This window comes from Haematobia irritans, chromosome 1 (genome assembly GCF_050003625.1).
Source record: "Haematobia irritans isolate KBUSLIRL chromosome 1, ASM5000362v1, whole genome shotgun sequence".
In the NCBI taxonomy this organism is placed as follows: Eukaryota; Metazoa; Arthropoda; class Insecta; order Diptera; family Muscidae; genus Haematobia; species Haematobia irritans.
The window spans coordinates 60428985-60455201 of NC_134397.1; the positions used below are offsets into that span (position 1 = coordinate 60428985).

The window sequence follows — 26217 nt, forward strand, 5'->3', positions numbered from 1 at the left end:
TCTCTAGGTCTCTCTTTCTAAACACATATATGTTTATAGGCTATTTCTAAATTAATATATATTTGCATCTAAGCATATTATATTTGCATTTTATGTCCCGAACATAATATGTTCTAACATATTAACATATATGTCTCAAATATGTTATGCTAGTTTATAAACATTATATGCTTGCACTTAAAAATATTGCGTTAAAAAATTTGATTTCCAAACATAAAATTTTTACACCCAAACATATGAAAAATAGTCTTTTTTGTTCGTGTAAATATACAGAAAAATGATCATTGTTAAATTGATGTCAATTTTTTTTCAGTTTATTTTTAAACTTTTTTTTTCAGTTCATTTTATGAACTAAATGTCGCCTAAAGTACAAATAAGTTCAATGCTAACTAAAGCAGAAGAAAATGTTCATACCCTTTCAACACATGGTAAGAATGATCTTGGGCGTGGTAAAATGATGCTTCATTGTTGCTTTTATGAAAAGGAAAAATTTCATATCATTCAAATCAAAAAATATCAGTAAATTCCCGTGACATTATTCTAGCACGGGCCAGTTTATATTTCCCATAAAACATGCTTATAGCCAACATATTTTTTCTCGTACAGAAAGCTTTTTTCGCGACAATTCAAAGCATTAAATGGTTGTGGTTCGTGTAGGAACTTTTTTTAAATATGTCTTTGTGTCATACGATGTGCAAATAATAGACACATTTTTAGTTAATTTTACGATATTTTGAACTAATTTGTGCGAAAATATGCTAAAGGTAACCCAAAATTATTAACGGAAAATTTTTCTGATGTTGCGAAAATTTTAACGAACCCTTACTGAACTAAAATAAACGTAAACGTGAGTGTGTATAATTGTATAATGTGTCTATTTTTTTTCACCTAATTGTTATTATTACACCCAAAAAAAAGTGAACCCTATGTGGCACTAAAGCCAATTTAATACTTAATTTAAAATTTTATATATTTTAATACATGAAATTATTATAGTTTGAGAATGTTTTCATGACTTAAATAATTTTTTGCTTTCATTGGTTAAATTAACTAAACAAGAATTTCTTAAAATTTGCAAATTTTACCAATAATGCGCCCATCATGGCACTAAAAATATTTTTGCAATTTTGAACTCTAACAGGTTGGCTGATAAGTCCCCGGTCTAACAAAGAAAACACACCTTTTTTCAAAATTCGTTTTTATTATTCAACATAGTTGCCTTCAAGAGCGATACAACGATTATAACGACCTTCCAATTTTTTGATACTATTTTGGTAGTACTCCTTCGGGTTTCAAAATAGGCCTCAGTTTCGGCGATCACCTCTTCATTGCAGCCAAAATTTTTCCCTGCGAGCATCCTTTTGAGGTCTGAGAACAAGAAAAAGTCACTGGGGGCCAGATCTGGAGAATATGGTGGGTGAAGAAGCAATTCGAAGCCCAATTCATGAATTTTTGCCATCGTTCTCAATGACTTGTGGCACGGTGCGTTGTTTTGGTGGAACAACACTTTTTTTTTTCTTCATATGGGACCGTTTTGCCGCGATTTCGACCTTAAAACGCACCAATAATGCCATATAATAGTCACTGTTGATGGTTTTTCCCTTCTCAAGATAATCGATAAAAATTATTCCATACGCATCCCAAAAAACAGAGGCCATTACTTTGCCAGCGAACTTTGGAGTCTTACCACGCTTCGGAGACGGTTCACCGGTCGCTGTCAACTCAGCCGACTGTCGATTGGACTCAGGAGTGTAGTGATGGAGCCATGTTTCATCCATTGTCACATATCGACGGAAAAACTCGGGTGTATTACGAGTTAACAGCTGCAAACACCGCTCAGAATCATCAACACGTTGTTGTTTTTGGTCAAATGTGAGCTCGCGCGGCACCCATTTTGCACAGAGCTTCCGCATATCCAAATATTGATGAATGATATGACCAACATGTTCCTTTGATATCTTTAAGGCCTCTGCTATCTCGATCAACTTCAGTTTACGGTCATTCTTTTGTGGATTTTTTTTTGATGTTTTCGTCGGTAACCACCTCTTTCGGGTGTTCACTGCGTTCACCGTCCTCCGTGCTCATTTCACCACACTTGAATTTTGTATACCAATCAGTTATTGTTGATTTCCCTGGGGCAGAGTCCGCAAACTCATTATCACGCCAAGTTTTTGTTTCCACCGTATTTTTTCCCTTCAGAAAACAGTATTTTATCAAAACACGAAATTCCTTTTTTTCCATTTTTTTCACAATAACAAAAGTTGCTTCACAAGCTAATTGACTTACAGATGTCAAATTTTGACACGAATCATTTGAAGGTTGGTACTATATAAAAAATAATATGCATTTAATACTAGCGACGAAATCTATGTGTCAGACCGGGGACTTATCAGCCAACCTGTTATTTGTGGTCCTAAAATACCTCTAGGTTTCCAATTTCATGCAAAGTGGATAAAAACTACTGATTCTAGCAGCCCAAGAAATAAATTCGGGATGTAGGTCTATATGGAAGCTATACCAAAACATGGACCAATACTCACCATTTTCGACACACCTCTTAATGGACCTCAAATACCTCTAGAATTCCAATTTTAGACAAATTCGGTAAAAACTACGGATTCTAGAAGCCCAAGAAGTAAATTTGGGAGAACGGTCTATATGAGGGCTACACTAAAACATAGACCGATTCACCCCATTTCCGACGCACCTATTTGTGGTCTCAAAATACCTCTAGATATTCAATTTCAAGCAAATGAGATAGAAAAATACAGTTTCTAGACGCCCAAGAAGTAAAATGGGGAGATCGGTCTATATGGGGGCTATACCAAAACATGGACAAATACACCCCATTTTCGACACACCTATTTGTGGTCATAAAATACCTCTAGATTTCAATTTTCAGGCAAATCGGATTGTAAATACAGTTTCTAGAAGCCCAAGAAGCAAAATCGGGAGATCGGTCTATATGGGGGCTATACCAAAACATGGACCGATACGGACCATTTTCGACACAGCTATTTGTGGTCATAAAATACCTCTTGATTTAAAATTTCAGGCAAATCGGATAATAAATACAGTTTCTAGAAGACCAAGAAATAAAATCGGGAGATAGGTCTATATGGGGGCTATACCGAAAAATGGACCGATACCGACCATTTTCGACACACCTCTTTATGGTGCTAAAATACCTCTAGATTTTCAATTTCAGGCAAATTGGATAAAAACTACGGTTTTTATAAGCCCAAGACCGCAAATCGGGAGGTCGGTTTATATGGGAACTATATCAAAACTTGGGGCGATATAGCCTATCTTCGAACTTGACGTGCCTGCAAACAAAAAACGAATCTGCGCGAAATTTCAGGATGATAGTGCCATTATTGAAGGCTCTAGCGTGGCTCTAACAGTCAAACAGACAGACGGACATGCTTATATCGTCTTAGAATTTCTCCCTGATCAAAAATATATATACTTTATATAGTCGGAAATCGATATTTCGATGTGTTACAAACGGAATGACAAACTTATTATAACCCCGTCACCATTCTATAGTGGTGGGTATAAAACTGATATTAGATCAAAATAGCATTGGCTACAGAGACCATCTATTAACCAACATAAATTAGATTATATATGTTTTATATGATCACATTGGATTGTGTTATATTTATTTAAATGATATTTTTTTCATTTGGAAAAAATATTTTCATTTTCCTTCACTCTATATATATTCAATATAAGATTTATTTACATTAGTTATAAGAAGCATAAATTATCTTCAGTAAATGTTCGTATAACACTTTGGTAGCAATGATGGATACGTTTGTGTCTTAAGTCTTTTGATTCTCTTACACTCGATGAGAGACTCAACATCTGAAAACTCACCATTGACTTTGGTCTGCCAACAACATCACCATCACTCACAGGCAAGACAACTGAACACATACACACACGCATACACTCGCCATAGAGTTGAAAATCCTCTAAACGATCTCTTCGAAATTGAGCAAAGAAATAAACCAACGAAGAGATCTTTAAACAGTCAAGACATTCAGTTTGCTTTTATCTGTGAACGTGTAATGTACTCTTAACGGAGATCCACGGAGTGTCTCAGAAGTGTGGCAAATCAAATACTTAATAAGAAACGAAAAAAAAAATAATAAAACAAAAATTACACAATAAAACGAGAGCTCTTAAATGAAGTGGCAAAAAATTCAAAGATATCTATGTGAGATTATATGCTCGTGCTAAGTGTGTGTGTGAGCTTTGCTGGTGTGAAGCTCCTCTATCTATGTAAAGTGAGAATGGTGTAAAAATTTCCTAAAATAAAGAAAACAAGTAGAAAATATTCTTAGAAAATTTAGAAATAATTGAAAAATTAAATTAAATAAATAAAGCTATTAAAAAAATGTATTGAAATAGCAAAAATTTTATAAAAATTATCTTAAATAATAGGAATTAGTTAACAAAAATTAAAATAATTTTTTTTTTTTTTTTAACCGAAATTGCATAGAAAGCATAAAGTGAAACAAAATAAACAAAACAAATTTGTGAGAGAGTGAGAGCGCAGAAAAATTGGATTACCACAAAACAGGGATACGCAAAGTAAGTTAAGTTAAATTGCAAGAAAATTAATTGGACATTTGTTAAATAATCAATTAATTGTTGCAAATAAGGAAAAAATAATCAATAATAAATTATTGTGTAGTTCGATTAAATGAGTTCAAAAACATTTCATGTTTTTCCTTTGTATCCCAAAGTTGTTCTCTCCCGTATGTTTTTTTTTACTTATCACGACACAAGTTTTGCAAATTGAAAGTTTCTGCACATACACGGATAGCCTTTAAAGTTAAAAATTTAAACAAAAACTAACTGTTCTTTTATGTTTATCTCGAAGATATTTTGTTAAAATTTCTTAAGAATGCTATTGATTGGATATTTGGCTTTATGTTGTGTCTATCTTTGTGAAGACTCTATACAAAGTGGAATTTTAAACCGAAAGCGAGATATGATAAACGATTCTTTTTAGACGAATATAAATTGGTTACACTATGTAACAGTCATAGGTGCCACTGGGTTTTATATTGCATGTATAACTTCTATGCCTTGAAACATTGGTTGTAGATTTTTTTTTATATTTCTCATAATTTTGAATTTAGTACAAAAAAGTTGTTGGGGGTTCAATCTCAGTTTCTACTGAATAACAATTTTTTTTTTTGCTGCGTTTTGTCCCCCTCTAAGTAATGATAGAAACAGTTCTGAGTGCATAAAAACTTCTCTTAGTGGTTTCACCATAATGTTGAATGCCGCTCGGTCTCGGTTAAATTCATTTTCATTCTGCAATGAAAACGTTCACTCTGATCTGAAGCAATGAATTTTACACGGACTTACTATAAGCTGAAAGATGGTCTTTTAACCATTCGGTACATTCATTTCGTATGGGTTCTTCAAATATTATCCTATTTCACTATTTCCGATTTTAATTTAACAAATCAGAAATATAGTAAAACTTTAACAAATTTTCGATTGTAATCGCTACGAAAATTAGGAATGAAATATTAAATTATCAATAAATTAAAATAAACATATTTTTGAGAGCTAAGGTCAACTTGGCTTTAATAATTTTGAACAATTCTTCGAAATTAAAGAATTCATCTTTAAATTTGTGAATGTTTGCATCTTGACTACAAAGCTAAAAAGTATTCAAATAAAAATGTCTTTTACTTGAAATATAGTAAATTTTCAAATCAAGTATGAATTTGCAATCTTAAGCTGGCGTTAACACATTTTTAAAGCACTTTGATAGAACATGAAGAAAAACGCTGAAAAAAATGAATAAATTACAATTTATTTCTTAGTATCAAGTACGCAAAACTCAAATTTAAAAGAGAATTGTATTTTAAGTCTATAATTACATCAATTCTCCACTTATTTGGCCCGGAATCAATTCCAAACTCATTAGTGTAATGACAAAATTTTTGGATACGTGCATAATTTTTTTGCAGTGAATACATTTGCCCATATGTCGCTGGTTGATCTCCCAAAAATGATCTTTGCTCATCAAAGCACGAATTTTTCATAGTTCTCTTTAAATTATCCCCACATTATGTCTAAAATTTGGTACAAAAATATTGTCGTTTTTAAAAATTTTTTGCTTGTTCAAAAGTCAATAAATTATTCAATGAAGTAAATTCATCTTTATATTAAAATGATTCGATTTGAAAATTGCTATGTTTACATGAATAAAAATTTTTATACCCTAAACCACATAGTGGTTAGGGTATAATAAGTTTGATCTGCCAAAAAATGTGCCTACCAGAAATATTGATTTTAGACCCCATAAAATATATAACAAAAGAATCACCTCCTGAGACGATCTAGGGCTTGGTGTCCGTCCGTCCGTCCGTCTATCCATGTATTTGTTGTTCACAGGATTCCGGTCGCAATTATTAACCGATTTTGATGAAATTTGGTACAGGGAGTTTTTTTGGGCACACGGACGAACGCTATTGAATTTGGAAGAAATCGGATCAAATTTAGATATAGCTCCCATATATATCAAAGTTGGCTAAGTGTAATCTTCTATAGCACTAACTATATGTGCAAAAAATTATCGAAATCGGTTCAGATTTAGCTATAGCTCCCATATATATGTACCGCCCGATTTTTCTAAATTTGGCCATAAAACCCTTATTTATCAACCGATCTTACTCAAAGTTGGCTAAGTGTAATCTTCTATAGCACTTAATATATGTGCAAAAAAACATCGAAATCGGTTCAGATTTAGATATAGCTCATATATATATATGTATAGCCCGATTTTCCCAAATTTGGCCATAGAACCCTTATTTATCAACCGATCTTACTCAAAGTTGGCTAGATCTAGTCGAAATCGGTTCAGATTTAGCTATAGCTCCATATATATGTATCGCCCAGTTTTGCCAAATTTGGCCATAATAACCTTATTTTTGACCATAGAGGCCTCATTTATTACCTAATTGTACTCAAATTTTGCACAAGGTAACCGTCTGTGGTATTAATCAAACCCGAAAATATTATGCAAATTGGTTCAGATTTAGATATAGCTTCCATATATATGCATCGCTCTATTTTCCCAAATTTTATTAACCAATGTTACTCCAATTTCAAATTTTGATGTACTAGCCGATCCTATTTATACGTACTTGTAGCTCTTACATAAGAATAGTGCTCGATTTTTACAAATTTGGATTTATTACCCACACTAATTGAACGATTTTCTCTTTTCTATATATATTTCTATGTATATTTCTATAGAAATTTTTGTCAAAACTTTATTCCTGTAGAAAATTTTGTCAACATTTTATTTCTATAGAAAATTTTGTCAAAATTGTATTTCTATAGAAATTTTTTTCCAAATATTATTTCGATAAAAAATTTTCTCAAAATTTTATTTCTATGGAATTTTTTCTCAAAATGTTATTTCTATAGAATTTATTGTCAAAATTTTATTTTTATAGAGATTTAACAAAAAAAGATTACTATTTTGGGTAGAATTCTACCAACGTGGCAACCGTGGTGGTAATACAAATTTATATTCTAAGTTATATACGTTGCATATTCATGTTTTAAGATAATAAAGTACTTAGAACCATTTTTGTTTTGTAAAATTTTTTAAATTTAACGAAAAATGTTGTAGGGAAAATTGTAGGGGAAAGTAGACAACTTTTTTGTCCTTGTAGGGTAAACCGAACATTTTCCCTGGCAACATTGACTATGAGCTATAGTCAGATTGAGACAAAGCACCCTAAACATGTACCCCTTAATTTTCTTAAATATGCAACTTCGGTTTAACTCCCGGACCTATATTAATGTTATCACACAAATGTTTATGATTACTAATTCAGTAAGGGTGGTTTAGGGTATGATATAGTCGGCCCCGCCCGACTTTCTACTTTACTTACTTGTTTTAGACTAAAGACAACTTTCCAAATAATTAAAAAAAAAAAAACAAGTATATACGGCCGTAAGTTCGGCCAGGCCGAAGCTTATGTACCCTCCATCATGGATTGCGTAGAAACTTCTTCTAAACACTGCCATCCAGAATCGAATTACTTAAGTTGCGGTAACGCTTGCCGATGGCAAGGTATCTTAAAACCTCCTAAAACCATCTTCTAAATTGTATGTAAGTCCATACGTGGTATATATTAAATCAAAAAAGATCGATCCAATACGTATATAATTCAGTTTGACAAAGTAGACACAAAATTTTGACAAAATTTTCTACAGAAATAAAATTTTAACAAAATTTTCTATAGAAATAAAATTTTCACAACATTTTCTATAGAAATAAAAATTTTGACAAAATTTTCTATAGAAAGAAAATTTTCACAAAAATTTCTACAGAAATAAAATTTTAACAAAATTTTCTCTAGAAATAAAATTTTGACAAAATTTTCTATAGAAATAAAATTTTGGTAGATTATTTTTGGCTCTAGTGGCAACCATGATTATCAACCGATATGGACCAATTTTGTGTGATTGGACCAATTTTGGTATGGTTGTTAGCGACCATATACTAACACCACGTTCCTAATTTGAACCGGATCGGATGAATTTTGCTCCTCCAAGAGGCTCCGGAGGTCAAATCTGGAAAACGTTTGATATGGGGGCTATATATAATTATGGACCGATATGGACCAATTCTGGCACGGTTGTTAAAGATCATATACTAACACCATGTTCCAAATTACAACCGGATTGGATGAAATTTGCTTCTCTTGGAGACTTCGCAAGCCAAATCTGGGGATCGGTTTATATGGGGGCTATATATAATTATGAACCGATGTGGACCAATTTTTGCATGGTTGTTAGAGACCATATACCAATATTATGTACCAAATTTTAGGCAGATCGGATGAAATTTTCTTCTCTTTGAGGCTCCGCAACCCAAATCTGGGGATCGGTTTATATGGGGGCTATATATAATTATGGACCGATGTGGACCAATTTTTGCATGATTGTTAGAGACCATATACCAACAACATGTACCAAATTTCAGCCGGATCGGATGAAATTTGCTTCTCTTTGAGGCTCCGCAAGCCAAATCTGGGGATCGGTTTATATGGGGGCTATATATAATTATGGACCGATGTGGACCAATTTTTGCACGGTTGTTAGAGACCATATACCAACACCATGTACCAAATTTCAGCCGGAGCGGATGAAATATGCTTCTGTTAGAGGCTCCACAAGCCAAATCTGAGGGTCCCTTTATATGGGGGCTATACGTAAAAGTGGACCGATATGGCCCATTTTCAATACCATCCGACCTACATCGATAACAACTACTTGTGATAAGTTTCAAGTCGATAGCTTGTTTCGTTCGGAAGTTAGCGTGATTTCAACAGACGGACGGACGGACGGACATGCTTAGATCGACTCAGAATTTCACCACGACCCAGAATATATATACTTTATGGGATCTTAGAGCAATATTTCGATGTGTTACAAACGGAATGACAAAGTTAATATACCCCCATCCTATGATGGAGGGTATAAAAAGTTCTTCAAAATTAATGTAATAGAATATATATTTAATTATTCATTGACATTTTGTATCTGGACAACAAAAAAGCGTTCAAAAGTAGGAGAGAGAGAGAAAAGAACATCTTTGGGAGAACATTTTTGGATGGGCCTTGCTGGGTTACTATCAAATTGAGAGAATTAAATCTGGGTATATTTGAAAGGCAGCACATTCAGCTAAAAATGCCATTAATTTTAATTAAGAAAAAATTGGTAATTCTATTAATTTACCCCCTCTGGAAGTGACAAAGCCAAACCACACAAGTTCAAATCCCCAGCAAAGAAAAGATTCGTCAAAAAATTATGAAGTTGTGCAAAATTTACACAGAAGCGATAAATGTATCACTTGCTTGTCATAGGACTGACATGCACCATTTCAATAAACATGGCCCTGAATTTGCATCGACTTATAAGTATTTTGGATATTATTTAAAAAACGGAACCGTATTAGAACCAAAAAAAGTTCAAATAATTCCTTAAACAAAAAGAACTTCCGGTATAGTTAAGAACATCTTTGGGAAGGCATTTGTGGAAGCGCTTTTAACTTTGTGCCTTTAGAAATTTCACTTCCGGGTCCCCACACTAAAAAAAACAACCAAGCACAATTCTCCTAAGAATAAGAGTTTTGCATACTTGATTATAGGAACCACATTTTAATTTTTCAGAATTATTAAATATTAAAGTGAAGTTGACCTTGTTAAACAATATTCGCTTTCATCTAAAGATATCCATTTTTAAGTCGAATCACCTAACTATAAACACAAAACGACTTTATTGAAAAGTTTATCGACTTTTGGACAAGGAAGAAAACTTTATATCAGAGAAATGCGTCATTTATGCTAACCAAAATTAGCATTCGTATTTTAAGGATATGAATTATTTGATCTTAGCTTCTTAAATGGTCTGGATTAATTTAATTTCATTTATTTTTGTTTTGCTTATTTTTGACTTTTGTTTCTTTTGAATTGGCCAAATTTACTGTTTTTGCTCAAAACGGCCAAAACAATATTTGGGTATGATTTCCGGTAGGTTTTTCTGGTAGAAGAATGCTATTGAGTTGAGACAAAACTCGGCCAACAAATACGAGGTTTTTGTTACAAAAATACACCTACAGATTTCATCCGATGGTATCTAACAACCATACAAAAATTGGTCCACATCGGTCCATAATTATATATAGCCCCCATATAAACCGATCCCCAGATTTGGCTTGCGGAACCTCTAAGAGAAGCAAACTTCATCCGATCCGGCTGAAATTTGGTAGATGGTGTAAGTATATGGTCTTTGACAGCCATGCAAAAATTGGTCCACATAGGTCCATAACTATATATAGACCCATATAAACCGAACCCCAGACTTGACTCGCGGAGCCTCTAAAAGAAGCAAATTTCATCCGATCCGGCTGAAATTTGATGGTCTCTAATAACCATGCAAAAATTGGTCCACATTGGTTCATAATTATATGTAGGGCCCCTATAACCGATCCCCCGATTTGACCTCCAGAGCCCCAGGGATGAGCAAAATTCATCCGATTCTGTTGAAATTTGGTACATGGTACAAGTATACGGTCTCTAATATCCATGCAGGAATTGGTCCATATAGGTCCATAATTATATGTAGCCCCCATATAAACCGATCCCCAGACTTGACCTCCGGAGCCCCTTGGAAGAGCAAAATTCATCCGATCCGGTTGAAATTTGGTACATTGCGCTAGTACATGGCCGCTAACAACCATGCCAAAAGTGGTCCATATCGGTCTATAGTTATATATAGCCGATCCCCAAAGGTTAGGTTAGGTTAGGTTAGGTGGCAGATGTATCAGGCTCACTTAGACTGTTCAGTCCATTGTGATACCACATTGGTGAACTTCTCTCTTATCACTGAGTGCTTCCCGATTCCATGTTAAGCTCAATGACGAGGAACCTCCTTTTTATAGCCGAGTCCGAACGGCGTTTCACATTGCAGTGAAACCACTTAGAGAAGCTTTGAAACCCTCAGAAATCTCACCAGCATTACTGAGGTGGGATAATCCACCGCTGAAACACTTGTTTGGTGTTCGGTCAAAGCAGGAATCGAACCCACGACCTTGTGTATGCAAGGCGGGCATGCTAACCATTGCACCACGGTGGCTCCCCAAAAATAATCTACCAAAATTTTATTTCTATAGAAAATTTTGTCAAAATTTTATTACTAGAGAAAATTTTGTTAAAATTGCATTACTATACAAAATTTTGTCAAGATTTTATTTCTATAGAAAATTTTGTAAAGTTTTTTTTTTCTATAGAAAATTTTGTCAAAATAGTATTTCTATAGAAAATTTTGTCAAAATTGCATTGCTATAGAAAATTTTATCAAAATGTTATTGTTATAGAAAATTTTGTCAAAATTGTAAGTTAGTCCCGTATGGACTAACTTACAATTCAGAAGACAGTGTTAAGAAGTTTCAAGATACCTTGCCATCGGCAAGTGTTACCGCAACCCAAGTAATTCGATTGTGGATGACAGTCTTTAGTTAAAGTTTCTATGCAATGCATGTTGGAGGCTACATAAGATTCGGCCTGGCCGAACTTACGGCCGTATATACTTGTTTATTTTCAAAAAAAAAAAAAAAAATAAATAAATAAATAAAATAAATCGAGCATATAATCACACAAAGCGATTAAAAATTTCATAGAGAAATTCTACATTTGAGAAAAATAAAATAAATAAAAATAAAACTGTAATATATAAAAATAAATAATAATACATAAAAATAAAATGGATAAACATTTAATGAAGTTTGATCTTTGCTCATTTTACGATTAGAATTATATTGGCTATGGAATACTCCATAGACCGCTAGTCGCCAAACACGATTAAATTAGAATGGACTTAATCAGTTTCGTCACATCAAAGATTTGGGTCAGGGATAATAATAACGTAATTGTTTTTAATAAAAATATCCGGATAATCAATATTCAATAGAAAATATTGCAGTTTCAAAGTCTATAAAAATTCCTCTTTTATTTTGTGTTCGTGTCCTAAGTCTTTCGTTTTTATAGATATTCAAAGATTATAAAGCAGAATTTAATAAATAGTGAATAGATCGCATAAAGTAAAAAAGCTGCAAAAAATTCTTCTGTACTATGCATATATGGAAATTTGATGCATTTCTTTGCTGTGGTTACCAAAATGTGATTTATTTGAAGTTAGATTTCAATGTCATTGGGGGCAATGTTGTTTTGTTTGCTGTGTGTTTTTTTATTGATTTGGTTCGTTGGTTGGTGATGCATTATTATTTATGTACTTTAGGTTTTGGATAAATTGTGGTCTTCTTATTTGAAGTTGATTATGTTCAGCTTGTTTTGTATGATAAACCTTTTATGGCGAAGTTTCCATGAAGCTATTCATGCATAGGCTTATTTGTTGGCCTTACTGATGCTGTCGATGCCCAGCTAAATAAAGTGAGTGTTAGTTGGCTTTTTGCATTGTGGTGTTAACATTAGATACGTATGACAATGTTAACTTGGTTTGTTGCCCGATCGTTCATCATCGGTGGTAGTTGCTGCCGCCTGTTACTGATGCTCTTGCGCTCTTGATGGGTGAATTACAACGAGGGGTTCATGAAAGAAGTTTGTCATTTGTCCATTTCGAATAGGAGGATATACATGGAAAATCCATCTGACCTGATTATTTTTTAGCCTCCTTCAATGTTTTTATACCCTGTCAAGTGTGATTAATTTGATTGTAATCGGTTCAGATTTAGATATAGCTCCCACATACATCTCAATGATTTTTCTTTTCTTTCTTCATATTGTAATAATGTCTCACATATTATAATTGCATACATTCGATAGAATAGGATTCAGATGAAGCACCAATATCATATCTCTAATGCATATGTATCGCACAATAAATCATAAATTTATTTTTGTGAAATTGTATATGAAATTTCAAATGAAAAATGCTTGATTTTGGAATGTTTGACCTTGTTTTCTCAAAATTTGTAACAGACTTATCAATCGAATTATTTCTCCATTTTTCTTGCAACATATGGATACGGCGGCGAAACAAGACATGGCTTTTGACTCAATCTAGGAATCCCAATTTTTGGCTTCCTCATAAGAATGCTAATGGTAGCCTGGTCATACATCAACGATCGGTGCAAGTATTAATCAGCAGGATCAAAGTCTGGGCCATATGGCGAGTGTTTCCAAATAATTAACATATTTCGGTTTCTGCAAAATGGGCTCGAGTGCTATCGTGCTGCAAAATTACCATGTTGTGCCTTTCCAAATATTGTCACATCGTTGGTAGCGTAATGATCAGCTCAACGCATTCATTTACTTCAATACAAAGTTCCTGTGATCTGTACACTCGGTTGCTGTAGCTCATAGTATAACATACCAATCTGGCCCAACCTAATACATAGCAAACACTTCTTTCCATGTATATTTGGCTTTGCCATAGCTGTTGGGTCATGACCGGGGTAACCATAGGATTTTTGATACCCACTACCATAGAATTGTGATAAGTTTGGCATTCCGTTTGTAAAAAATCGAAATATCGTTTTCCTTCTATATAAAGTCTCTTTGTCTGGCTTTCAGTCTGTTGTAATCACGCTATAGTCTTCAGTAACGAACCAGACATTTTGCACAGATTCGTCTTTTGTCTGCAGGCAGGTGAAGTTCGAAGATGTATTTTGGGGTCCAGGTTTTCATAAAGCCCTCATATAAACCGACTCTCCATTTTGGGGACTTTGGTATAGCCGCCATATACACCGATTTCCCGATTTGACTACATGCGCTTCTGGACACCGCAATTTTTATCCGAATTGCCTGAAATTCAAAATATAGAGATACTGTAGATACATAAATATGTATAATATGATGTATATCCGTCCATGTTTTGGTATGTCACTTCTGGCTCTCTAATTAGCGTGCAAAAATTGGTTAATATCGGTTCGATGCGATGCAAAAAAATTTCCTTGATGGCTCAGGAGCAGGGATGTACAATTTGATACAATTATACTAAATTTGGTACATCCCTCTTTCCAAAAGTACCTTTGTACTACAATGACTTATTTGGTACAATTTGAAATATTCAATTCGTCTTCATAATGCTCCCAGTGGCAAACGCACGCAGAGAAGGAATATGATCACCAGCGTTGCCAATTTAGCTTTTTTCCCGCTAGATTTGGCTTTTTTTGAAGACGTTTAGCGGGAAAAAAATGCATTTAGCTTTTTTCTGGCTTTTTTTCATGACCCTTTTAGCTATTTTTGGCTTTTTTTATTTTCGACATGTTTCTATTGAAATATGGATAAATCGGCGTTTTTATCTAAGCCTTGCTGCAAGTATAAGGGTTTCCACATATTTCAAAGCTCAGTTGAAACATTAATAATGAGTCCAGCCATTATGCGGGCATTTTTGTAGCAAATACCCCTTGTTGTAAAGTTTTTTCATTATATACATAAAAGTTATCGTAAACTTTAAATCTACTATTACCATACAAATTTGTTAGATAAACTGTCAGTAAATTATTGGGAATATTATCATTTGACTCGTTTATCCTTTTTATGTTATTATAATATTCTAAAGTTATTACGATATTACTAAATTAAAATAGTAGATGTGAATTGCTTTGTGCACTGAAAAAATATTGTCGTGAGGCCAAAGATTTCATCTCCTTAAAATACGAACGCGAATTTTGGTTATAACAGCATTTGTGAATTTCTTTTATATAAACTGTTTTCCTTGTCCAAAAGACGATAAAGTCGTTTTGTCCCTATAGTTAAGTGATTCAACTTAAAAATGGGTATCTTTTCGTGAAAGAAGGAAGAATTAATGAAATAGTCTTTAAATGTGAGGAGTTTTTGCATCTTAACCACAAACCAAAATAGCGTTCAAAAATAGATGATGTTTTTCAACACTTTATTTTAAAAACGTATATATACAATAATTTCTACTTGAAGTCGAGTCTGAATTTGGAAATTTAAGTTGGCGTTAGCGCGTTTTTAAAGCACTTTGATAGCTCATGAAGAAAAGGAAAATGTTTTTACTGGGAAATGTAAACTATAGGTATTTTCTACAATTTAAATAAAAGTAATGTATTTCGAATTTTTCATAATTTCAAAACCAAACTAAAAAAATTTTATTTAAAAAAATGACAAATCATTTTTTTACCAAATACAAAGCATCCTTAGATCATTTAATATTTTAAAATAATAAGTAAATAAAATAGAGGTGTTGGGAAGGTAGCTCCCACAAAACGAAGGACTTCCAGCAAAAAATTTGTGATAGTAATCAAAATGTATCGAATACGCAAACAGAGCTAATATGCCTTAGATATTGTTACAGTCTCACAGAAGTGGAATTAAAATGAAAATAATATGCACTGTAAGTGAAATAAAGCCTTAAAGTTTGTTAAATTTCAATCAAAAATGTCACTTTTGATACAAAAAAATTTAGCTTTTTTTCTAGCTATTTTTAGCATTTTTTAGCTATTTTTTTGGGCAAATCTAGCGGTTTTTGGTGAAACAATTCTGGCAACGCTGATGATCACCTCAAACATGTTTCAAGAGCAAAATGTTATTTTTGAATGGTGACCATGTAACATGTTTGTCACTAAAATGTTATTTTCTCGTCAAATATAACCTGCTTGCCGAAATCAGATACATGATTTCCGAGAAAATAACATGGTTGCGAAAACCATATTACATGGTCACCACCCAAAAATAACATAAAATGAAGTTGATAGAGATAGCAGAGGCCTTAAAGATATCAAAGGAACGTGTTGGTCATATCATTCATCAATATTTGGATATACGGAAGCTCTGTGCAATATGGCTGCCGGGCGAGCTCACATTTGACCAAAAACAACAACGTGTTGATGATTCTGAGCGGTGTTTGCAGCTGTTAACTCGTAATACACCCGAGTTTTTCCGTCGATATGTGACTATGGATGAAACATGGCTCCATCACTACACTCCTGGGTCCAATCGACAGTCGGCTGAGTGGACAGCGACCGGTGAACCGTCTCCGAAGCGTGGAAAGACCCAAAAGTCCGCTGGCAAAGTAATGGCCTCTGTTTTTTGGGATGTGCATGGAATAATTTTTATCGATTATCTTGAGAAGGGAAAAACCATCAACAGTGACTATTATATGGCGTTATTGGAGCGTTTGAAAGTCGAAATCGCGGCAAAACGGCCCCATATGAAGAAGAAAAAAGTGTTGCTCAACCAAGACAACGCACACACAGAAAACAAATTTGTTGTGCCAACCAATTCTTTTGCCAACCAAATTATTCGGTCCCATCTACTACCAGAATATAACTGACAAAATTTGTCAAAGCAACCAACTGTTGTCTTGCACAACAGTATATCAAATTGTTTCGATAACTAAAATTTGGGCACATTATAAGTCTAATTGGTAATCCCAACCAATAAGATTTTATTCGTTTGTTGAAACAACTATTTATTATTTTCGGACAACCAATGCTTGAGAAATTAAAGAAACCATTTGGTGAATTAATTTTAGTCTGTATTTAATTAAATTATTAATTAATAATTAAAAACTGAATGGAAATGATGCATATGCTGCTGATGCTCCACTCACAATTACCCGATCGCGACTAACGCATGGACCTTGACGTGTTGTTATGTCTTTGCACCAGAATCTTTCTTCAGTTCTGATCGATTTTAAGTTCGATGGCGAGGTAGCCAATCTATATATTTACCATTCCCATCCTCGGAAATCGTCACATTTGTTAAAATATCTCTAGTAGGGAAGAACGTAAGTGAGTGAGTGGTATTAATTTCATTTGATGATTATGTTACTCACCAATTAAGAATGCAGCTACCGAATTAAAAAGAATATATACCTAATTCACAGCAAGTCTTTATGGCCAGAATTTTCTCTAATATTGGGTACTCGACATGAAAAATTTGAATTGTATTGAAATTTTGAGAATTTAGAGTTTATAATTAATGAAATCAAACAACAACTTATTTGTTGTCATATTTATGTAGTCCATAGTAACAAATTCCTTTATAACTATAAAATTTGTTAACACAACCAACTTATTGGCTAGGCGGACTTTCAGTTGGGTTTGGTGACACATTGGAAAAACAAATCAGTTATCACAACAGGGTGGAATAAATTGAAATGGTTGGTTACTTCAATGTATAAATAACGACCAATATTTGGTCGTGTGTACCAACTTTTGGTCACACCACCGTTATATTGATAATATAAACTATCAAACAAGAGAAATAACTAACAATTATTCCACACAATTAAAAATTGTGGGTCTCCACTATCAAACTGTTGTCGTAATCGAATTCCAACCAATCATTTCTCTGGGTGCACCGTGCCACAAGTCATTGAGAACGATGGCAAAAATTCATGAATTGGGCTTCGAATTACTTCCTCACCCACCGTATTCTCCAGATCTGGCCCCAGCGACTTTTTCTTGTTCTCAGACCTCTAAAGGATGCTCGCAGGGAAAAAATTTGGCTGCAATGAAGAGGTGATCGCCGAAACTGAGGCCTATTTTGAGGCAAAACCGAAGGAGTACTACCAAAATGGTATCAAAAAATTGGAATGTCGTTATAATCGTTGTATCGCTCTTGAAGGGAACTATGTTGAATAATAAAAACGAATTTTGACAAAAAACCAGTAAGGAAAGTCTAAAGTCGGGCGGGGCCGACTATATTATACCCTGCACCACTTTGTAGATCTAAATTTTCGATACCATATCACATCCGTCAAATGTGTTGGGGGCTATATATAAAGGTTTGTCCCAAATACACACATTTAAATATCACTCGATCTGGAAGAATTTGATAGACTTCTACAAAATTTATAGACTCAAAATTTAAGTCGGCTAATGCACTAGGGTGGAACACAATGTTAATATGTGGGAAAATATGGGAAACGTTTAAATCTGAAGCTATTTTAAGGAAACTTCGAATAAGTTTATTTATGATTTATCGCTCGATATATATGTATTAGAAGTTTAGGAAAATTAGAGTCATATTTACAACTTTTCGACTAAGCAGTGGCGATTTTACAAGGAAAATGTTGGTATTTTGACCATTTTTGTCGAAATCAGAAAAACATATATATGGGAGCTATATCTAAATCTGAACCGATTTCAACCAAATTTGGCACGCATAGCTACAATGCTAATTATACTCCCTGTGCAAAATTTCAACTAAATCGGAGTTAAAAATTGGCCTCTGTGGTATATGAGTGTACATCGGGCGAAAGCTTTATATGGGAGATATATCCAAATCTGAACCGATTTCAAGCAAATTTGGCATGTATAGTTACAACGCTAATTCTACTCCCTATGCAAAATTTCAACTAAATCGGAACAAAAAATTGGCCTCTGTGGGCAAATGAGTGTAAATCGGGCGAAAGCTATATATGGGAGCTATATCTAAATCTGAACCGATTTTGCTGATATTTTGCAAGTTTTTCGAGACTCATAAAATATTCGGATGTACGGAATTTGAGGAAGATCGGTTGATATACACGCCAATTATGACCAGATCGGTGAAAAATATATATGGCAGCTATATCTAAATCTAAACCGATTTTTTCCAAAATCAATAGGGATCGTCTTTGAGCCGAAACAGGACCCTGTACCAAATTTTAGGACAATCGGACTAAAACTGCGAGCTGTACTTTGCACACAGAAATACATCAACACACAGGCAGACAGACAGACAGACGGACAGACAGACGGACATGGCTAAATCGACTCAGAATTTAATTCTAAGCCGATCCGTATACTAAAAGGTTGGTCTATGATTACTCCTTCTTGGCGTTACATACAAATGCACAAACTTATTATACCCTGTACCACAGTAGTGGTGAAGGGTATAAAAATATGTTTTTCTTTGTTAGACCGGGGACTTATCAGCCAACCTGTTATATGGCCGCCACCGTGGTGCAATGGTTAGCATGCCCGCCTTGCATACACAAGGTCGTGGGTTCGATTCCTGCTTCGACCGAACACCAAAAAGTTTTTCAGCGGTGGATTATCCCACCTCAGTAATCCTGGTGACATTTCTGAGGGTTTCAAAGCTTCTCTAAGTGGTTTCACTGCAATGTGGAACGCCGTTCGGACTCGGCTATAAAAAGAAGGTCCCTTGTCATTGAGATTAACATGGAATCGGCCAACACTCAGTGATAAGAGAGAAGTTCACCAATGTGGTATCACAATGGACTGAATAGTCTAAGTGAGCCTGATACATCGGACTGCCACCTAACCTAACCTATATGGCCGCAAACAACCATGCCAAAATTGGTCCTCGGTCTACAGTTATATATAGCCGATCCCTAAAAATAATCTTCCAAAATTTTATTACTATACAAAATTTTGTCAAAATTTTGTTACTATAGAAAATTTTGTCAAAATTTTATTACTATAGAAAATTTTCTCAAAATTTGATTACTATACAAAATTTTGTCAAAATTTTATTTCTATAAAAAATTTTGTCAAAATTTTATTGCTATAAAAATTTTTGGCAAAATTTTATTGCTATAGAAAATTTTGTCAAAATTTTATTTCTATAAAAAATTTTTTTAAAATTTTATTGCTATAAAAAATTTTGTCAAAATTTTATTGCTATAGAAAATTTTGTAAAAATTTTATTGTATTTTATTTTTTATTGTATTTAATCGGCCTTTTTTGTTTAATATATATGGATGGACTTTTAAGATACCTTTCCATCGGCAAGTTTTACCGCAACCCAAGTAATTCGATTGTGGATGACAGTCTTTCGTAGAAGTTTCTATGCAATCCATGGTGGAGGGTACATAAGATTCGGCCTGGCCGTATACACTTGTTTTGGTTATTCCGTTATTTTTGAAATTGAATTTTAAACCCAAAAAGTACACTTTTTACTGTCGTTGTTACAATTTAAAAAATTAATGTTACATCTCTGCTTTGGAGCAGCAAGTAAAAAAATCCCCTTTCGACATCTCTAGAATTCAACTCGTACGTTACCCAATTTCCTTGTTTTTATTAACTTTGTGTAAGTTCGACCGATTTAGAACGTTATTCTTGTGTTTGACACAAGTCCTCATCGAGAAATGCTTCTAATTCAGTATCTTCATACTTCATTGGCTGTACTGGACGCTCTTTTTCGTTCACATCAAAATCACCCACAAACCACCTTCCGCACGTTGTAACCGAAAGAGAACACTTCGGAATAAATTTCACTATGCTGAGAAAAATTTCTTAAAATATTTTAAAAATAAACTAAAACAAAATAAAGTCTTCCCAGTAAAAATATTTTAACTTTCGCATCAGTTTAACAACGGCGAGATAAACTTCTGATACAACCTCACGCACTAAAAGTATGTATGATTATTTTTGTCGTTTTTTTATTTCGTATAGATTTCTTTTTAGAAGTGTGTTGTTATGAATATTGTTGTTTGCTTGCTATTGTGTGTTATTGTTTCTCATATTGCTATTGTATATACTGTTGTTGTTATTGTTGTTGTATTCCTAACGTTCCACTTATGAGTGTTGTTTTTGTTACTTTTGTGATATTGCGGCCGTGCGCACTGTTCGATTTTTTTTTGTTTGGTATCTTAACTTGTTAAGTTTACCTTGTTGTGCTGTTGTATGACTTCTTCTATTCACAGAACAACAACAACAACAACACCAAGAACATTAACGGTGAACGAACGAGGCTCTCAGACTCTCACAGCTTCACATTCACTTAATAAACCTACCCACCACAAGCACTCACTCACAGAATAGGCTACGCATACTCTGTATCAGCTGGCGATGGAAATGTGTGTGTGTGTGTGCAAACTCTTCTCTTAACATGAGGATGCTGCCTTGGTCTATAGACTTGGGAAAATATGCTTCGTGAATATGAGGAGAGTTTTTAGCCATGAGAGTATGAGAGGTGAGATATTTGCCGCACTCATTGTTTTGTTTAGGTGATCTATACTTACACACTAATACCACTCTACTATAACACCGCTATAGACCAGATAAACAGAGCGATCTCGAATGGCCATACGACCAAAAACTGGTTTTGAATGTTGCCTTTTTCGCTTCTTTTTGTTGTTTTTTTTTTCTGTTAAGCTCTTGTTCTTGTTGTTGCAGTTTTTCGTTTATGTTTTCTTTAGTTGGTGGTGATGATTGTTGTTGTTGTTGCTGTTGTTTGTTGAAAGTATTTGCGATTTGCAATAAATTTCCAGTGGTGTTTAGTTTTTTTTTTTGGTTTGCTATTTGCCGTTTTAGTTATTGCAGCGTTACATGGTAGGATTTTTTTCTATGTTTTTTTTTTGTCTTTTGCCATTTGTGTGTCTTTTTGTGACTTAAAGTTTTATTGTTTTTCTTGCATTGCATTTTCTGTTTGTCGTTTTGGAATTTTTCTTATATTGCTCTCTCTCCCTCTCTCTCTTTCTGAATTGGTTTTTGATTTGGATGTTTGAAAAAAAAAACAATATCGATTGTTATTACAATTGTTGCCGATGCTATTGTCGATTTTGCGGCAACCGCTGCTGCATCTGCATTTGGTGCAATACTGAATTATGAAAATTTATATGAAAAAACCACAAATACCAATTCGAAACAAATGGATGAAACCCAAGAAAAATGCAGAAACCTAAATATTTTTTGTGTCACATCTTAATGGCGAAGGACAAAAAATGTGGTTACTACATTGATGAATTTGTATTTTTGTATGTAATTGGCTATATGGAAAATTATTTGTCTATATGTATTTATATAGAGTTAAAGTCTATATGTAAAATTGTATGAGTTTGAAGAATGTGATCACAGTTCTGGTGTTTGTGTCTTAAGTCTTCAGTTTTTATAGACACCATCTTAGCATGATCGGGGTAACCATATGATTTTTAATACCAACCCCACAGAATAGTGATGGAGGTATAAGAAGTTTGTTATTCCTTTTGTAACACATCGAAATATCAGTTTCCTTCTATATAAAGTTTACATATTCATGAACAGGGAGAAATTCTAAGACGATATAATGACGTCGACATGTCCCTCTCTCTGTCTGCAGGCGTGTTCAATAATGAACTTATCGTGCTAACATTTTGCATAGATAAGTCTTTTGTCTGCAGGCAGGTCAATTTAGAAGATGGACTAGTGCGGACCAGGTATTGATAAAGCCCTCATATAAACCGTCCCTCCGATCTGCGGCCTTGAGCCAAACTAATGGATGAAATCACAGTTCTGGTGTTTGTGTCTTAAGCACGGTTGGTATAATTCTATTAAACAATTTAGATTTTTTACTGTTTGGTACACAAAAAAAATAGTGAACCCATCCGGAAGTAAAATTTTAGTTAATTTTAGAAAGTTTCGATTGTTTTTTAGAACATTTTAACCAAACAGTATTACAAACGCTGACATCACTACGATATCACGAAAACAAGTAACTATATTTCGACAAATTCAAGAACATTTATTAGACATAATTAATTTTTTTCACTTGTTAAAGAAAGTTTTCTAGTTTGAAGGAAAACTATGGAGTTCAAAATTGCAAGAATGTCTTTAGTCCCATACGAAGTTCACTATGGACGCATTTGTAGTAAAATTTAAAACTATTTTGTGAGAAGTACGAATTCAGTAAATCTTTTTGCTTCATTTGTGTATAATTTTCCCCGTTTTTTAGTTGATTTAACTAACGTAAGCGAAAAGTTATTAGAGTAAAGGAAACTTTCTCCAAACATGAACTAAAACAAGTAAGTAAAGTCTAAAGTCGGGCGGAGGCGACTATATTATACCCTTCACAACTATGTAGACAAACATTTTTGTTACCATCTCAACTACTTAAAATTTGCTGGGAGCTATATAAAAGTTTGCATTTCCAGATACAAATGGAAACAATTTTTTGTACTTCTACAAAAAACTCTAGAATTAAAATTTAAATCGGCTAACGCCCTGGGATGAAACACAATGTTAGTAAAAAATATGGGAAATATGAAGCGAGAGAAATTTTAATGCAATTGTACAAAAGAGATTTATGATTTTTCAGGCGATACATATGTATTCGAGATATAGGACAATTAGAGTAACATTTACAATTTTTGCTACTCATCAGTGGCGATTTTACAAGGATATTGGTTAGATCTCGCCTAGATATGTGGTCAAGTGTGGGTTGTGATACATTATTTGGTCTAGTCGGGCGACCTTATTTAAAACTCATCCGTTCTGTGGAAGTTTTGGCATTGCAGTGTGTAGGATATGGCTAAGATATGGGGAAATCATCACAGAATTTTGTGTAAAGTGTGAGAATTTTGGCCATATTTGTATTCTCTGAGGAAACTATCCAGTCAATTGGAGGAAAATCCCATTGAAAATGGGTCTAAAATATGAAACAATCTACCATATTTCCCCAACTCTGGTGTACGTATATATGGGAGCTATATACAATCTGAACCAATTTTGACAAAATTTGACATGCATAGTTAGAATAATAATTCTGCTATCTATGCGAAATTTCACGTAAATGGGAGTATAACTTTGGCCCACCTGGTCATATGAGTGCAAATCGGACGGGAGATATATATGGGAGCCATATCTAAATCTGAACCGATCTCAACCAAATTGGCCACAATTACCGATACTACTAAACGTACTCCTTGTGCGAAATTTGAAGCAAATCACGGCAAAACCCTAGATTTTGAGCCCATATAAGTTCAAATCTGACGAAATATATATGGGAGCTATATCTAAATCTGAATCGATTTTGACCATATTTGGCACATACAATAGTATCGTTAAAAGTACCGCTTGTGCAAAATTAGAAGTAAGTCAGGGCAAAACTCTGGCTTTTGAGACCATATAAGTCCAAATCGGGCGAAAGATATATATGTGAGCTATATCTAAATCTGAACCGATTTTAACAAAATTTGACACACTTAACGGTACTATTAAACGTACCCCTTGTGCAAAATTTGAAGCAAATCACGGCAAAACTCTGGCTTTTGTGGCCATATAAGTTCAAATCGGACGAAAGATATATATGGGAGCTATATCTAAATTTGAACCGGTTTCAATCAAATTTACCAAGCATTGGTAGAATGTCAATGCTACCCTCTGTGCAAAATTTCACGAAGATCGGTAGTAAACTTTGGCCTCTGTGGTCATATGAGTCTAAATCGGACGAAAGATATATATGGGAGCTATATCTAAATTTGAACCGATTTGGCTGATATTTTGCAAGATTTTCGAGATTCATAAAATATTTGGATGTACTGTATTTCAAGAAAATCGGTTGATAAACACGCTAACTATGACCACATCGGGGATAAATATATATGACAGCTATATCTAAATCTGAACCGATTTTTTCCAAAACCAATATCTCTGTCCCAAGAAACGGCCCTATGCCAAATTTGAGGATGATCGGACTTAAATTGCGAGCTGTACTTTGTGCACAAAAATACATATACAGACAGACGGACGGACAGACAGACAGACAGACGGACATCGCTCTATCGACTCAGAATTTAATTCTCCACCCTCCACCATGGATTGCGTAGAAACTTCTACGAAAGACTGTCATCCACAATCGAATTACTTGGGTTGTTGTATCTTAAAACTTCTTAAAATCGTTTTCTAAATTGTGAGTTAGTCCATACGTGGTATATATTAGACAAAAAAGTTATGTATAGGTAAGTCTACAAATAATTACGAATCGACATCGACTTTTACACGGTACGTAGAGAGATAGAATTGAAATATGGGGGTCGCTTATATGGGGGCTATATACAATTATGAACTTGATATGGACCAATTTTTGTGTGATTGGGAATCGATTTATCTGAGGGCTATATATAACTATAGACCGATATAGACCATGGTTTTTAACGGCCATATATAGGCACAATGTACCAAATTTCAACTGACTCGGATGAAATTTGCTCCTCCAAGAGGCTCCAAAACCAAATCTCGGGATCGGTTTATATGGGGGCTATATATGATTATGGACTGATATGGACCACTTTTGGTATGGTTGTTAAATTTCACATGTACCAAATTTCAACCAGATCGGATGAATTTTGCTTCTCCAAAAGGCACCAGAGTTCAAATCGGTTTATATAGGGGCTATATATAATGGACTGATATGAACCAATTCCTGCATGGTTGTTGGATACCATATACTAACATCACGTACCAAATCTCAACCGAATCGGATGAATTTTGCTCTTCCAAGGGGCTCCGGAGGTCAAATCTGGGGATCGGTTGAATTATCTATAATTATTGACCGATTTCGACCAATTTTTGCATGGGTGTTTGATGCCATATATTAACACCACGTACCAAATTTCAAGTGAATCAGATGAATTTTGGTCTTCCAAGAGGCTCCGGAGGTCAAATCTGGTGATCGGTTTATATGGGGGCTATATATAATTATGGACCGATGTGGAGCAATTTTTGAACGGTCATTAGAAACCATATACTTATACCATGTACCAAATTTTAGCCGGATCGGATGAAATTTGCTTCTCTTAGAGGCTCCGCAAGCCAAATCGGGGGCTATATGTAATTATGGACCGATGTGGACCAATTTTTGCATGGTTGTTAGAGACCATATACTAACACCATGTACTGAATTTCAGCCGGATCGGATGAAATTTGCTTCTCTTAGAGGATCGGCAAGCCAAATTTGGAGGTCC

General features: G+C 34.2%; 1 protein-coding gene across 1 annotated transcript in view; it reads left to right on the top strand.

Annotated features, from left to right (window-relative positions):
- Positions 1–4074: 4074 nt before the first annotated feature.
- The window catches only part of Fbxl7 (F-box and leucine-rich repeat protein 7), a 213706-nt gene continuing 191563 nt past the window's right edge, over positions 4075–26217 (top strand). The window contains exon 1 of the mRNA XM_075290550.1: positions 4075–4602. The gene's annotated coding sequence lies outside the window, so the exon portion shown is untranslated. The remainder of the gene's footprint in view (positions 4603–26217) is intronic.